Here is a 15324-nt window from a genome sequence, read left to right on the forward strand (position 1 = left end):
GGCTTGTTCATTTACAGATGAAATGGCCATGACACAAATAGGTTAGGTAACGTACCCAGTTGGCACATGGCTGGTGAGTGTGAGAGCAGACGTTCAAGCCCAAGCCATCTGGAAGCAGAGCTTTTGTTCTCTGTTCTCAAAAACCACTAGGCTAGACCGTCTCTATTTTTATTTCAGGTCAGAATCACCTCTTTTCTGCAATATCACAACAGCTTCTTAGCTGGTCTCCATTAAATTTACCTCTTTTCATATGAATCTCTTATTATAAAAATTATATATGACCACACTCTCTAAGTCAAACAGTAAAATTGCATGAATAAGACAAAACTCCATTTGGCCACCAGCTGCCCTCCCAAGTTTCTCCCTAAGTTCTGGTGCGTCTCCTCTTAGATGTTTTTCTGCATATGTGTGTGCCTTTAAAAATATGCAGTACTGTTGGATGGAATTTTTTTTATAAATTTGCAGATTGTATTTTTTTTTGTTCATTTCTATATCTTTTAAGAGCATTCTAAATCAAAACACTGTGACCTTTAAAAGAAGAAAACCCATTCCCTTTCTTGAAAAACTACCCCCACCCCAAAATAAAGATATCATAACCCTAGTGAAGGTTTTTAGTATCATTTTATCTATTTTTTTTTCTTTTAAGTAGGCTCCACACCCAGTGTGGAGCCCAATGCAGGGATTGACCTCATGACCCTGAGATCAAGACCTGAGCTGAGATCAAGAGTCAGACAACCAACTGAACAACCCAAGTGCCCCAGGATCATTTTAGTAATCAGTGGAATTAAGGAAAGTCCCCCAAAGAGGAAGACAAGGAAAAAAGAAAATTAAAGGAGTAACATGTTGAATGGTATATACTTAGAAGGATGAAGAGGACCGTTTTATAGCAGCTAATACATAGGTGAAGTGATCCATAGGTTTTTCCATGCACTGAGGCCAGATTCGCTTTTTGATAAAGTCTGTGTAGATAACCAGAACATTCTGTTTCCTTGTGCATTGCATTGCTGTAGCAACCTGGCACGTTGGAATAAGATTATAGTTCCACTCCCTGATCTAATGTCTTCATGGCTTGAATGTGTCTACCTCCTAACTTGTGTACTATTTCTCGAGTGTAAGCTCATGAAGACCGGAGTTACAGCTCTCTTGTTTCCTGCTGCAGTACCATTACCTAGCCCAGTACGTGGCATGCAGTTGGAGCTCAACAAATATTTATTGGAACGAGTGAATGAAGCCGAAGTTGTATGGCTAACTCTGATGATCAGGGTTCCATGAATTCTAGATTAGAATCTTTTTTTCAAGCCCTAGAAAACGGGATGATTTGATCACCCCTGGCCATGGCACATTGATCTAAACAGGTTATAGATCTACAGCAGACATTAATAACAGCTCATCTAAATTATACCCTCTGTGGCAGAGGAGAAAGAGCATACACTTTAGAGACACCCCCTGAGTTCGCAAACATCTCCACCATAGGCATGCTGTGTGACCTCCAGCAATTTTCTTAACCTCTCTTCAGTCTCCTTATCAGTAATAACAAAGAAAATAAGACTTTCAGGATTTAGCGAGGACTATAGATGAAAAATAACATGAGTTAAAGCGTCTAATAACATGTGGGACATTGAGTAAGTGCTGGGTAACTGTCAGCCCTGCGCCTATTTCCCCTTCCACCCATTCACTGTCCCCTTACTCATAATAAGACTTGGAGATCATTGACACCGATAAGCATTCCTCTTCTCTCGTTTCCATTTGTGGCAATCAGGCAACAATTTTTTTCTCTCTTCCAGGACTGACCTACTGTTTTGTTGGAATCAGTCCCAGGGTTCAGGCTCTAGAGATTGCTTTGGACTGTGAAGCATTATGGGTCAATTCCAAGTGCTGTAGCACATAATGGCTCTGGACATTGAAAAAAAAATCCAAATTGTTGTAGCTGTTTTATGGACTGAAATATATATCTAGAAGTTTATAATAGGGTTACCAAATACAGTGTTCTAAAACCCCCCAAATCATCCAAAAATTACTCATCTCCTCATAGAAATAAACTGCTATATTGAGTATTAAAACACACTCCTTGCTCTTGAGCCTAAAGTTTTCTCCAAAGGTCCCACAATTCTAATTTCAAAACTGAATGTGATTCAAATACAGAAAGATAGAATCTTCAACTTGCACCAGATTTAGACTTTCACCCCGTGGTACTCTTATCCAACCCCCACCATTTCTCCTACTTCAAATTCCTTGGGCTCTACCCAAAAGCCCCGTATTTATAGAGCCTTAGAGTCTCAGAAACACTCACATTTATTCTCTCAGGTACACACCCTAACAAGTCATCAGGGCTTTAAGAAGAATTTAAGGAGACTCAGCAGACCATAACCCTTCCCATTACAAGTCTCACTCTTCTCCAGCATTTACAAATGTCTTCCCACAAATCACTGGGGCAGGTCTATCGGGTCAGTACCTGACTGATCTCCCAGCAAGTAGACATGTCTTTACAGCGTCATATCCATTACTTCTTCATCCCGCATTACAACCTTGAACAAGGCCCCGCTGGGTGAAAGCAGTGTTTCTACTTAGGCTCCAGCCACAACCTTGGAGTGGAGATCAGTCTGAGCAGCGTATAAATCTTGTGCAAAGGTGTGAATCAAGTCCTTGCTTTGAGACATGGGGAGCTGGAGTATTTCCTTCCTGTGCCCTTGGCCTGAAGATGACATCTTTTCCACAAAGACTAGCAAGAGCCACCCAGTTTGAATGACATTCAGTAGGATTAGCTAAACATACCACACCCCAAAGACCAGTAGCAGTTGGATTACTAGACCACAGCACACCTGTTCGTGAGCGCTGATCTCAGAGCTCTTTACTCACATCAAGTTCAAAACTCTGAGGAATTCTCGCATCACTCATGCATCGTCACAAAAGAACTCCGAAGGGGGAATTAACAGCTAGATGGGTCTGAATAGACCTCGGAAGAACTACATTTTCTCAATTCTTCATTCTAAGATTGGTTTTTTGACCTAAGTACGCAGCTAAGATATGCGTCCGTCTCATCCACAGGTTGCCGTGAGCGATTGCTGTGTTTGGTCACCACCACGCAAGCTTCGCGGAGAGGCCAAGGGAGAGAAGCAAACCAGTTGGAGGAAGCTAGTTTCACACAGATATCACGGGGAGGTGGGGTGGATGAAAAACAGGGAGATAAATAAATGTATGGGCTAACTAAGCATCAGCCCTAAAGTATTTTCTGGGAGAAAGGGTTGGGGAATCCAATCGGGAGAGCTATTTCAGTACCTAGATCTTTCCACTGCCTGGATCATTCTTTATGTGTCATGTGTCTTTCCAAGGTTTGGTGTCCGCACTGAAAAACACCCCATAATCTTAAAGTACAGTGCATTTTATAACATTGTTAGTTCCTTAAAGCAACTCGTTCAAATACCTTAATTCTCTAAACATGGAAAAGAGACAAACAGAAATGCAGGCTATAAAATTCATCCTTGGAGTAGTTTATCAGCTTACTGGGTAACTGTAATATTCCATTAGCAATAAGGTAAAGCAAATATGAAAACATTAACTAAACATAGACACATTTCAAACTGACCAAAAACTCAGCCCAGATAAGATTGTAAGCTAAAATTTAGATCTCTTCTCCCTTTTTTTCTCTTTTTTTTCCATTTATTTTTCTTTTTTTTTCTCTCTCTCTCTTTCAAAAGGCAAATTTACTACAACCCCAACATAAGTTAAACCACAAAATCACTTAAATTATAGTGGTGAAATCAAAGCTTTACTCTGGATATTGGTTGCTGAGATCTATTTTGCTACGTATCTTATAAAATCATCCACCATTCCAAGGAAATCCAGGGATGGCACTGTTTCTTCTTTGACAATGCAACAATTTTTTTAAGACTTTATTTATTTGTTTGTTTGTTTGTTTATTTATTTGAGAAAGAGAGAGAGAGACAGCATGAGCAGAGGAAGGGGCAGAGGGACAGGGACAAGCAGACTCCCCCACAAGCAAGGAGCCGGACAAGGGGCTCAATCCCAGGACCCTGAGGTCATGACCCAAAACAAAATCAGACACTCAACCAACTGAGCCACACGGACGCCCCAACCATGCAACAAAATTTAAACTGTCTGTCATTTCAGCACCACCTTTCTCCTGGTGGTGAGAAGTGGGCCTGGGAGGGGCAACGCAGAGACTAGGAAATTGGTCAGCACAGCATTTTTTCACGCCTCAATTAAAATGGCTCCAAGAGATTCCTTAGATGCTGCAAAATTATGTCAAATCCTTATAACAAACTTGTTAGTTTTGAAAGGAGGTCACTCCCATTTTAAATGGGGTTCTTCAGATTTGCCATTTGGTAATGCTGAAACCAAAAGAGCTCAGGGGGAAACAAAAAAACAAAAGAAGACACGGACAGTTTGAACCTACCAGCAATTGTTCGAGGCCAAAGACTAAGACAAACACATCGTAGACACATTTATCTCCTTCTCATATAGAAGTCAGCACAAAACACTTCGAGGGGAGTTAGAATGATCTGCTAATGATATCAACTCTAGAGGTGTGCCTGCCAACGTGTGCCTTGGTAATAACTCATTCACCAGTTCTTTCCAACAAACAAGATCCAGTTCAGCCGTGGCTACCCCAAATGGCCCAAAATGCCCCATGGGAAATCATGCAAGTTTCTCTTCCTAAGAACAGCCACCAAAAGAAGGTAAAACAAACAAACAAACAAACAAAACACCAAAAAAAAAAAAAAACCAAACAAACAAACAAAAAAAAACTCTGACCAGAAGAATTAGGTCACAGGATGAGAGGATGAGAGAGATACCATTCTCTTGAATGTCATTAATTCTTGATTTTTAAGGAAACATGGTTCCCATTAGGCCTAAGAGAGTTTCTTAAATGTGACCTACATTCAAGAATAATTATCTTTCTTTCCCAATTGGCAAACATATACTGCATAACCTCGTTATAAAATCCCATAATTAATACAGTTTTGAATGTCATGAGCCCGATTATCTGACCTAAAATGTAGTAAGATATAAAATAGTTGAAGACAACTGGAATAGTCTGACTCTACCTGGGCCCTGCTCCCGATGCTTTGAAACAACAGCTCTTCCTTTATGCAACATGACACATTTTATCAGTGGAAGGTCTCGATAAGTTCACTGAGAGGAGAACTTACAAATGCTACATTCTTATCAAATATTCAGGAATAGCTTTGAACAGTATTTGAAGAGTACAATCAAGATAAAAACTAAGCATTTCACGTGAAGCTTTATGGAAATAGAAATTTATTCTCTAGTCAGATTAAATTATTTATGCTGTTGGGCTTATTGGGTTTTATCAAATAGTACATAGGAGACACGGGGGGGCTTGGGAGGAAAAACACTGGAAAGTTTGGATCTAAGTACTGGGCTAGTACTCACCAGCTCTATGATCTTAAGCTTGTCACTCGGCTCTCTCAGAAACTCCGTTTCTCATCAGCGAAATGAAATAGCAATACCTATTCCACAGTGTGATTTTAAAGAACAAATATAAACATTTGAAGTAATATATACCTCAAAAGGATTAAACAAATGTTTGACTTGCTATTACACCTTCTAATTTTAAGAACATAGCCAAAGAAAGCACACATACTAAAAGACATATTAAATATATCCACTGAAAATACAGGTTTACAAATGATGTGGGCTATAAATAAGTATTGAATATACACCTAGAAATTTCCGGTCATACAAATGTGCCTTCAAAAATTAACATGAACTTCCAGATAAAGGTGGCAAGTCTTGCACATGTATTTATATTCTCTTCCATCCAGAAGCCCGTTAAAATGTCAGTAAAGGAATCCGATAAGTATAAACTCGTAAGATAAAATAAGAGTAAGAAGTGGTTATCAGCTGATAAAAAATCTCAACAAATTTGTGGAAGATGACAAGTGAATGGAGGCATGCTAACAGATGAAAGACATCCAAAGAGGTTAGCTTAGAGTAAAATAAAGGAAGGTGAGGTGGTATAGTAACAGAAATGGAGATAAGCTGCCTAGAAGAGCCACTGAGATACTCAGAATTCTGAAAACTAAGACACAGTAGGGGTGGGAATGACAATAAGACTGAAAAATAGGGGAAATCAATCAAATCTCTGTTTATGGGATAGCTGATTTCACCACTGTGTAAATCATAACCCCAGTCATGACGTTCGCTTCACTCTAAAAGGTGAACAGAAAACCAATGATTTCCATACGTTTGAGAAAGTCTCTAATATGGTAGATTCTGACAAAGATAAACAAATAGGAAATTCTGATTCTAAAATAAAAAGAGAGAATATGAAAACAGATGTTTTTACAGAAATTCTAACATCCTTAGAAAGATCCAAGAATGTATTGCATCCATTGGACAAGAAAAGGCTACTATGAAGAAAGAACAAACAGATTAAGAAGGAAACTTGACTTAAAAAAATATATATGATCACCAAAGGAAAAGAAAAATTTTAGAATATATAATTAAGAAATCTCTCAGAATGTAAAATAAAAATAGGCAAAAGGATCAAACAAAGAGGACCAATAGATAATTAGTAGGAATTATGAAAAATAAGTAACAAAACTGGAGGGAAACAAATTGTTCATTTGAATGGCAAAAAGAATTTGGGATAGCTGAAAGATGTAAGGCTTTAGACTGGAATAGCCCATCAGTGACTGTAAAAAGACCTCCATCTGGGATTATTGCTGGAAGAAAAAAGCAGATTGGGTAGCTGCACTGATTGTGGTGAGCACCGAGTAATGTATAGAATTGTTGAATCAATATGTTGTACACCTGAAACTAATATAACATTGTCGATTACTTCGATAACAAATTTTAAAAAAAGAAAAATCAGATTATCAAAGAATGAGAATCAATCTGGCATTAAACTTCACATCAGCAGTCCTGGGGGGGTCAAGAAAAAGGAACAATGCCTTTAAAATTCTGGGGGAAGTTATTTTTAAACTATATTTTCTAATTAAATTATTATTCAAATGTGAACATAGATCACACTTGTATGTGTTGGTTTTCATACATTCAAAACATCAGGACCATGACATCGCACATATAATTTCTTGGGAATTTTGTTGAGTATGTACTGCAGCAAAAAGAAGTAAACAAAGAAAGCAAAAGATTTGAGTTCCAGAAATGAGGAATAGAGCAAAAAAAAAGCTAATACCAAGAAGATCACTGTGTAGAAGGCCTATAGAACAACTATAGACAAGAGTAGCAAGATGAAGAGGCTCAGAAGAAGGAAGTTTCTGGAAAAATTTTAACAAAATATCTGAATGGGCAGAAAAAATGAGAACACAGGAAAGGCAGGTAGTATAAGAAAAAAAGGCAATTAGAAACTCCAGTAAAATTAAAAGCTGTACAAGAAGTGTCAAAACAGCATAATATGTAACACTGCAATAAACAATATGAAACCCCAATGTAAACACCACTTATTGGTGTACAATTTTAGAATCAACCCATGGACAAAGATGGTGGAATTTTGATTGCAGAGCAGAAGGCAAATGTTCCCCTCAATATTGCAGGGGTCCAGGTTATAATAACTGGGATGGTGAAGTGGGAAAGAAGGACTAAAAAGATGGGCACTCAAACTGTCAATTATTAAAGGAATAAGTATTTTATCTAAAGTTGCATAGGTAACCAATAAATATCTGAAGCAGAGATATGTCTACCAGGAGGTATTGGGTGACTTAATAGAGTTACAATCTCATCTATCAGCTTAGGAAGACAATGTATGATATCTAAAAATAAAAGACCAAGAATGAATAGTACAAGAATATTGTTTAGAGATACAGAGGTAAATAACAAAAAGAAATGTTATAAAAGTTAAAAGTTACCTCTGAGAAGACACTGACGATAAGGAGTGGGACAGGGAACTATTGCTTTTCAGCATAAAGCTTCTAACTTTTGTTGTTATACACAGTCTTTGCTTTGATAAAAATTTTTACATTATTAATATAAAAATCCAAGTGTATAAATTTTGTCAAGAAATGCAGAATCCACCACTATACACAACCGATCAAGTTTATGTAAAAATGAAGTGACAAAGTATTCTTCTACAATATATTTAATCATATTTAATGCTGAACATGATTTCAGAATGGAGAGATGCTCACTTTATTCTGATAAGCAGTCCCTAACAAACGCTCGAGTGTTCCAAACCCAAGACATAAAGTATCTTTAAATATCCCCTCCATTTGGAGACATCTGTGCTCATCGATTTACAATGTGCACGGACTGCCTGATTATTTTATTATGTCATTTGCTACCGCAGGAATTATTCATGATCATTCACCAGCGAGCTGAGAACACATGGGGCTGATATCTTGATTCAGAACCCTGAACCTAAAGTGGATATAAGGACTTGGTCAAATTGGAAGCAGATTGCATTCCACTACCACCACCCCTATTCATCTGCCTTCATATACATTTATCACCAGGAGCTACAGGTGCATTTTGCATGCAATGTCCTTTGTGAGCAGCAGAGAACAAAGGGAATTTCCTGCAAAATGATGCTGAAACATGATCATTGATGTATATTATCTTGGCAGACCTTGCCTATTGAATATCGTCCCTGGCTATTCAGATACTGTTCTCTTTGGATTGGTACGACAAAGAGGAGAAGTCCACTTAAATGCTCAAACAGTACCCTCTGCTGGTTGAGTTTGAGCTGAAGATTTGATTTGTAGCAGGGCTGAGTCACACTGACAATATATGGACAAGAGAGAATGAAAGTGAGGTGAAAACCATAGACCAGGAGGTAAAAGGCAAACACAAATAAAAACTGACTAATTTTAGAGACCTATAAGGAAATGGACATTTTAGGCAATGTGCCACATAATTGATGCATATGTACTTAATCAAATCATAACAGAATACATTGTTCTTCCAAAAAGGATGTATCAATGAAGGATTTTTGCATATGACATTCAAATTCTCTGCTTTGCAAAATGGTTCATCACAAGTTCCCCCAGTGAGTTTCTCTCGTGCTCTGAACATGTGATGTGACTTAACACCCTGTCTTTCAGGAACGGATTAACCATGTAGAACAAAGACTTTTCTTGCATCACAGCCTAAGGTCCTTACACCATACCAGAGATGTATGTATTACGTAACATGTTTATAAATGTACGGGGCGCCTGGGTGGCTCAGTTGGTTGGGAGTCTGCCTTCAGCTTAGGTGATGATCCCTACCTTTAGCTCATGATCCGGGGTTCTGGGATCCAGCCCCGCATCAGGCTCCTTGCTCAGCAGGGAACCTGCTTTTCCTTCTGCCTGTCACTACCCCTGCTTGTGCTTTCTCTCTCTGTCAAATAAATAAATAAAATCTTTAAAAAATATATAAAAATAATAAAAAAATAAATTTTAAAAAGTTTATAAATGTTCAGAAAAAAATCAAAATTAATTTTTTGCCATCTTGCTGATATGTAAGGAGCAGTGGTTTGGAGATGGCAAGATTAATTTATCTGACCAAGGAAGGAATGGGTAAACATATTGTCTCCAGAGCAAGGCTGTCTTATGATCTACTTTGCTTAGTGTAGTAGAAATGCTTAATAAATTGAATAACAATTAAAAACTGGTGCAGTATGACGACATTTAGAAGCATAGAACCAGCATTTTGTATACATTTGACTACAAATCAATCGAATCTTCAGTTCTCCATGCCTACCGTGGAGGTGGGATTTGCGCTGTCTAATGTACATCCCATTCTCACTAAGTATTTGCAGTCATTTGCACTTAGGAAAAAGTCACCGTTTTCCTCCAAGGTAGGAGTGGGGGGAATTCAAATGCCCACAGGCACCTGAGTGGCAGACTCCGAGTTGGAGGAAAAGCACAGGGTTTTCTTGGTCTTTCATTCGGGGTCAAGACGGGGATACAGAGAAAAACTCCACTGCAAGAAAAGCAACAGTGGGAACAGGATGACAAGTGGTAGCTGAGGGGATGGGAAGACACCACAGAATGGGAGCACTGAGGATGGGAGAGTGTGCGCCCCAGCTAAGGGGCTCACACACTCGGCTCTGTGTTTCTCATTGTTGCATGAAGCCCTGAGGGCCAAGGGTTGTCAGGTCTTAGGCTTTATTGAGAAGAGCTTCAAGTCAGGATATTTATACATTTCCTCTTGGAGGCTCAAATTTTTCCAGGAGAATCTGTGAGCCAAAACAAATAGCTACAAACTAAATTTATCCCATAGGCCAGTAGTGTCTAATGACCACAGACTAAAAACTCTTTCCTCCTATTTCAGGGCCTTGCACAGGTCCTTTATTCTGCCAATAATTTTCTTCTCCCATTTCCCTTCCCTTCCTCCTGGTCAACTACACTCATCCTTCTGGTATTTACTCAATTGCCACTGCTTCCAAAAAATCTTCCCTGGTCTGGTAGATTAGATTAGGTCCCCTCGGCCATGGTCTCCTGCTCTCCCACCCCTGTGCCTTTCCACTGTAGCACAGAGCACGCTTTATAATTATATGTTTGTGAACTTATTCAGTTTTTTTCTCCTCTACCATGAAAGCAGAGGCCATCTCTCTTTTGCTCAGGAGGACATTGTTCATCTTTTTTTTTTAAGATTGTATTTGTTTATTCGATAGAGAGAGGGCACAAGCAGGAAGTGCGGCAAGGAGAGGAAGAGGGAGAAGCAGACTCCCCGCTGAGCAAGGAGCCTGATGCGGGGCTCCAGCCTAGGACCCTGGGATCATGAACTGGGCCAAAGGCAGACGCTTAACGGACTGAGCCACTCAAGTGACCCTGGAGGAAGTTGTTCATCTTAAAATAGGCCTTGGTCAATCACTGTTAAATAAATGGTTAATGGCTTTAAAGTAACTCTTCATAGGTGTAGCTGAACTGCTTATCTATGGTAATATTACAGGAAACCTTAGATTTGGGCTTTGGAGGCAGAAAGCTCTGGGTTTAAACCCCAGAGAGTCCACCTGCTGTCTGGGTGATGTTAACTTGTTGCTGAACCTGCCAGAGTCTGTTTCCTCACTCAAACAGTGGGACCTCATAGGTTTGTACAGAGAACTAAAGCCCGTGCTTTGCAGTGCTAATGCATTGTAGGCGCTCAAAACTGTCAAGTATTATCATGACCGATCCTGTTAATGGTTGCTTTGCTCACAGAGCTTGCCCTCTTGCCCTCTGGGAGCAGCAGTGAGGGCTTGGCAAATCTGAGCTCACAGGCCCACCATTGTACCTCTGATCTCAGGACAGCGCTCTTCCAGCTATCAGCAGCCTTCCCCCACCAGCCAAACTCATCCGTGTTCAGAGAAATCAGGCCTGAAAGCGGGCTTACAATCCAGTGTCTTAATCATAGAATGTTTTTAAGTCAGAAAGACCTATTCTCCACTGATCTTTCCTGATTATGTAATTGATCTTAACACCGAAAGAGTGCTTGATACGTATCTCAGGCACACCAACCAGGAATGAGTAACAAACTTAAGATGGATCAGTGGGAATATTATCCCTAAGGTTGGACACATGATATTTTGATTTACTATATCTGGGAAACAGGCACCATGGTGTGTGTCATGGAAAACAGGTCAGGTTGGATCCAGACTCACATGGGTTCAAATTTTTTATTCACTGACGAGCTCTGTGATCTTGGCCAAATCATTAGGCCTCACCTGCAAAACTAACCCCATACTCCCTGCCCAGAGGGTTGTGTTGGAGATTCTAGATAATACATGGAAAGAGCCCGGCATGGAAGCAGTGCTCAATGAATGACAATGACATAGTAAAAGGGAAATCGAGCATTGAACTCATTCCCTCCCCCACCTCCCTAAAATGAAATTCTATTTAATTCACCCAAGATAGCACAAACCATAGTAGGCTGGTTTGTCTACTGTAAATCGTAGGATTTCAACCTTACAATGGACAAAATAAAACAACCTTTGGGAACTTCAGGATCCTTGGTAAACGGCGCCAGAAGTTTGACTCCTGGGTACACAGCTTTTTGTCTTCTATTTTCCCAGGGAAGCAAGGAGGAATGTGAGCCCGGGAAACCGGCACCCTGTAGCCCTGTCCTTCTGCACTCCCTGCTCACAGCATTTACCCTCCTAAAATCAAGCTGGTCTGGATGTGCCTCGCGTCTATACCTCTTCGTAACAGAATGTCCATGAGTTTCTCCCTTCATCTTTTTTTTTTTTTTAATATCTCACACTGGCTTCCCTGGCCCTTTTGCCTCCCCAACAAACTGACCGTGATGCAGGTTATTATTCACTGTTTTCCGTCCCAGGCTTCCTAGGCTCTTGGCTCTACCCACACGGCAGCACTCCCTGAGCCTGACTGGGGTACTTGTTCCTCATCCAGACAGAACACAGGACCTTCATCTGAGGGATGTTTGTTTTCCCAACAACTGGTATGTAGTCGGGCTTCCTATTGGCCCACAAAAGAAGCTAATTAGGGCTGATTTAAGCAAGAAAAGGATTTATTCAAAGGTTGTTGAGTAGCTCCCAGAATCTCCCAGAAGCCTGAAGATCCAGACTCTAGATCTGTGTGGCTAGAAACAAGCCCCCAAAGAGCACCAGATGAATGCTATTCATTGGGCAAAAGGCTACGGCTGTTCTCTCTCCCTCCACTCTTTGGTAACAACTTCCCAAGTAAAACTCCAGGACAGCAATCCAGACCGGCCTGCGAGGGAGGTGAGGAAGTTGATATCCAGCACTTTCAGCCTCTCTCGTGAGAGATGGCCTCCTGCCTGGCAAGACCTATTAGGTCAACAATACCGACACAGGATAAGGGTCAACTGTGGGGCAACCAAAATTAAAATACAGCAAATCATTACGGCACCTACTTCTTAGCATTGCCTGGAGTCCAGTCCTCTTGTGTTTGGGTTTTCTTAGCGCTCGCTACAGCTCCAGAAATTGCTCACTGCTTGTTTGTTGGGAGAAATAAATGAACAGTGACTCTAAGGCCACATAGTTTCTTTCTTCCGGGCTCCCATGACATCCACCCCAATTCTTCGTTTTGTCCTGAACTTTTAAAGTCGCCCTGCCTCTCCGGGGCTCATGGAGCTGAGGCTGAGCAGAGCAAGCAGGGGGCACAGCCGCCACACTCGCTCCCTTTCCTTCCGACGGCGGCTCCAGCCGCGGAGCTGCCCGGCTAGCCCCTCCATGGCTTTGTCCGCCCTTTCTCCTCATCCCCTTGCCCTTTGGACTTGATGACTGCATGTGGCTCGCTTACTTTTTGACCCTGAACACCTCACAGTGTTTCTCAACAGGAGCTCTGTTAGCGTTCCGTGCAAACACTTCCTTGCCCGGCTGAACCGTGGCAGACTTATGTTGCAGACTCTAACATTCCTGGCCACGCTCGTTTACGGTCGGGACTCTTCTACAGTCTTGTATCAATGGATACAACTTTGCAAACTGACCCTAGTCTGGGGTGGGGAGTGGGAGCATAGCAGGATCCCCGATCCCCAGTTGGGGGGGCGGGGAGCACTAGTGTGTAAAGACCACTCACCTGCTCCCTGGTTGGATCCCAGCCTCCTGGCCCTACAGCTCGGGACTCGAACCCAGCGAGCTGCCGACCTGGACAGGAGACTTCCACGTCCCCTTGGAGGGGAAACTTGTGGATCAAAACTGACACTGGGAGGAATTATCAAATGATAATTGAACAGAGTCGGATGGAACTGGACTTTGTATTCGTACTCTTCTGTGGGATTTGGGCAAACAATTTAATCACTTTGAGCTCAAATTTCTTCACTTTTATAAAATGGGGGGTGTTCTCGGTCAGATTCCCTAGGAGTAGAACTTGAGTTGGAGACTTCTGTTCAAGCAATGTATTGAGAGAGTATTCTCCAGAGAAGGGGGTGAGTGAAGCAGGGCAGGGCAGGAAAAAGCCCAACAAGGAAACCCTGAAACATAAATTACATCAGTTAGTCCAGCCTTGAGATAAAGCAACTGGCCTTTTGTACCCCCCGGGTCAGTCAGGCATTGGCCGAGGTCTGGGTGGGGAGGCCGTTTCCAATGGCCAAGGGAAGCCACCCCTTCCCCATCCCCAAGAATGTGGCAGTAAATGGTTAATCAGCCATTTCTCGGGGCAGCCAGGGAATGGGTGAATGGCAGTAAAGGGGATCTGGGCAGGGCGCCAATGGCACCCATTACGGGAAATGATGATATGTACCTCGAGAAATATGCTTGTGTGGTTAGCACCATGTTTGGTTCACAGTGAGAGCTCAGCAAATGGTTTTATTGAGTGCAGCCGCATGAATCCCTAACAGGTGTGGTGGGGCGCTGCAGGTAAGGTCACCCGTCGGGAGTCTAAGTTCTCACTCCCTCTCAGGAGCCCACAGCTTCCCCAGCCTAACACTCGCTCTGATGGACCCCCACTAGCCTCTGTGCCCTGCAAAATGTCTATTATTTCCCATTTTCACAATGCATAGAATGCACAAGTCTTAGAATGCCAAAACTATAAATGAGGAATCATTAAAGGAAGATGGTCATCCAAGCCCTTAGAGCTTTCCAGAGATACAGGGTGGGTGGATGTGCATAAAGAGGGATATTCTTTCTTCTATTGGGATGGGGAGAAGGGAAGAAGGAAGGAAGGAAGGAAGGAAGGAAGGAAGGAAGGAAGGAAGGAAGGAAGGAAGGAAAGACGGCAGGGAGGGAGGGAAGGAGAGAGGGAGGAAAACAGGGAGAGAAGGAGAGTGGGAGAGAGGGAGGAAAAGTACCAGGAAACATCTGTGGGGCATTGAGAAAAACAAACAAACAAAACTCATGCATTTGATGACACCGTGGCAAAAAGAGAAGAAATTAGAACTAATTGACAGGACGCAGGGACTGACTAAATCCTCCAGATTGAGGCCTGTGTCTTTCTCCAAAAAAAGGAGCAAATAAATCTTTCAATAAAGTCACTTGCTCTGACATGAGAAAGAGAGAAAGTCAAGCAGAACTAACTGAAGGTGATTTGCAAGATCACCTGCAACTTTCAGAGTTTTGAAGAGTGTTCTTGGAAATGAAACATTTTATTTCTTGAATAGAGATACAAAGAAAAATACAGAAGGAAGAGACCACTGAGCTCACTGCTGTCACACAGTAGGGCGCGTTAATTTGCCCTGAGGGCTCCCACAGGGCTTCACTCTGTTTATTTGTTCCTTTTCCTAGAAGGCCTTCCCCCACTTCTCTATATATACATGAAATCACTCAGCAAGTATTTCCGGGGGTCTACAACAGGCTTAGCACTGTGCTTACAGGCACTGAGGATAAAGTCGTGGGAAAAAAGAAAGCTGCAAGCACTTCCTTCAAGAATCTGAGAATCGGGGGGCAAGGGGGCAGTTAGAAATTTAAACAATAATTAACATTAAAATACATATTGCAATCAG

At 41.5% G+C, this 15324-nt stretch overlaps 1 long non-coding RNA gene across 4 annotated transcripts in view; it reads right to left on the bottom strand.

The window, feature by feature from the left end:
- Positions 1-15324, bottom strand: part of LOC117796398 — a 95024-nt gene that overhangs the window by 57532 nt on the left and 22168 nt on the right. Inside the window, exon 1 of one of the 4 annotated variants that reach the window (XR_004620879.1) lies at positions 12799-13560. The exons of 2 other annotated variants lie outside the window; for them this stretch is intronic. This is a non-coding gene — a long non-coding RNA (uncharacterized LOC117796398). Of the gene's footprint in view, positions 1-12798; positions 13561-15324 lie in introns of those variants that run through there. One more of the 4 variants, XR_004620878.1, reaches the window with a different exon arrangement.

Source organism: Ailuropoda melanoleuca, chromosome 15 (assembly GCF_002007445.2).
Source record: "Ailuropoda melanoleuca isolate Jingjing chromosome 15, ASM200744v2, whole genome shotgun sequence".
Classification (NCBI taxonomy): domain Eukaryota; kingdom Metazoa; phylum Chordata; class Mammalia; order Carnivora; family Ursidae; genus Ailuropoda; species Ailuropoda melanoleuca.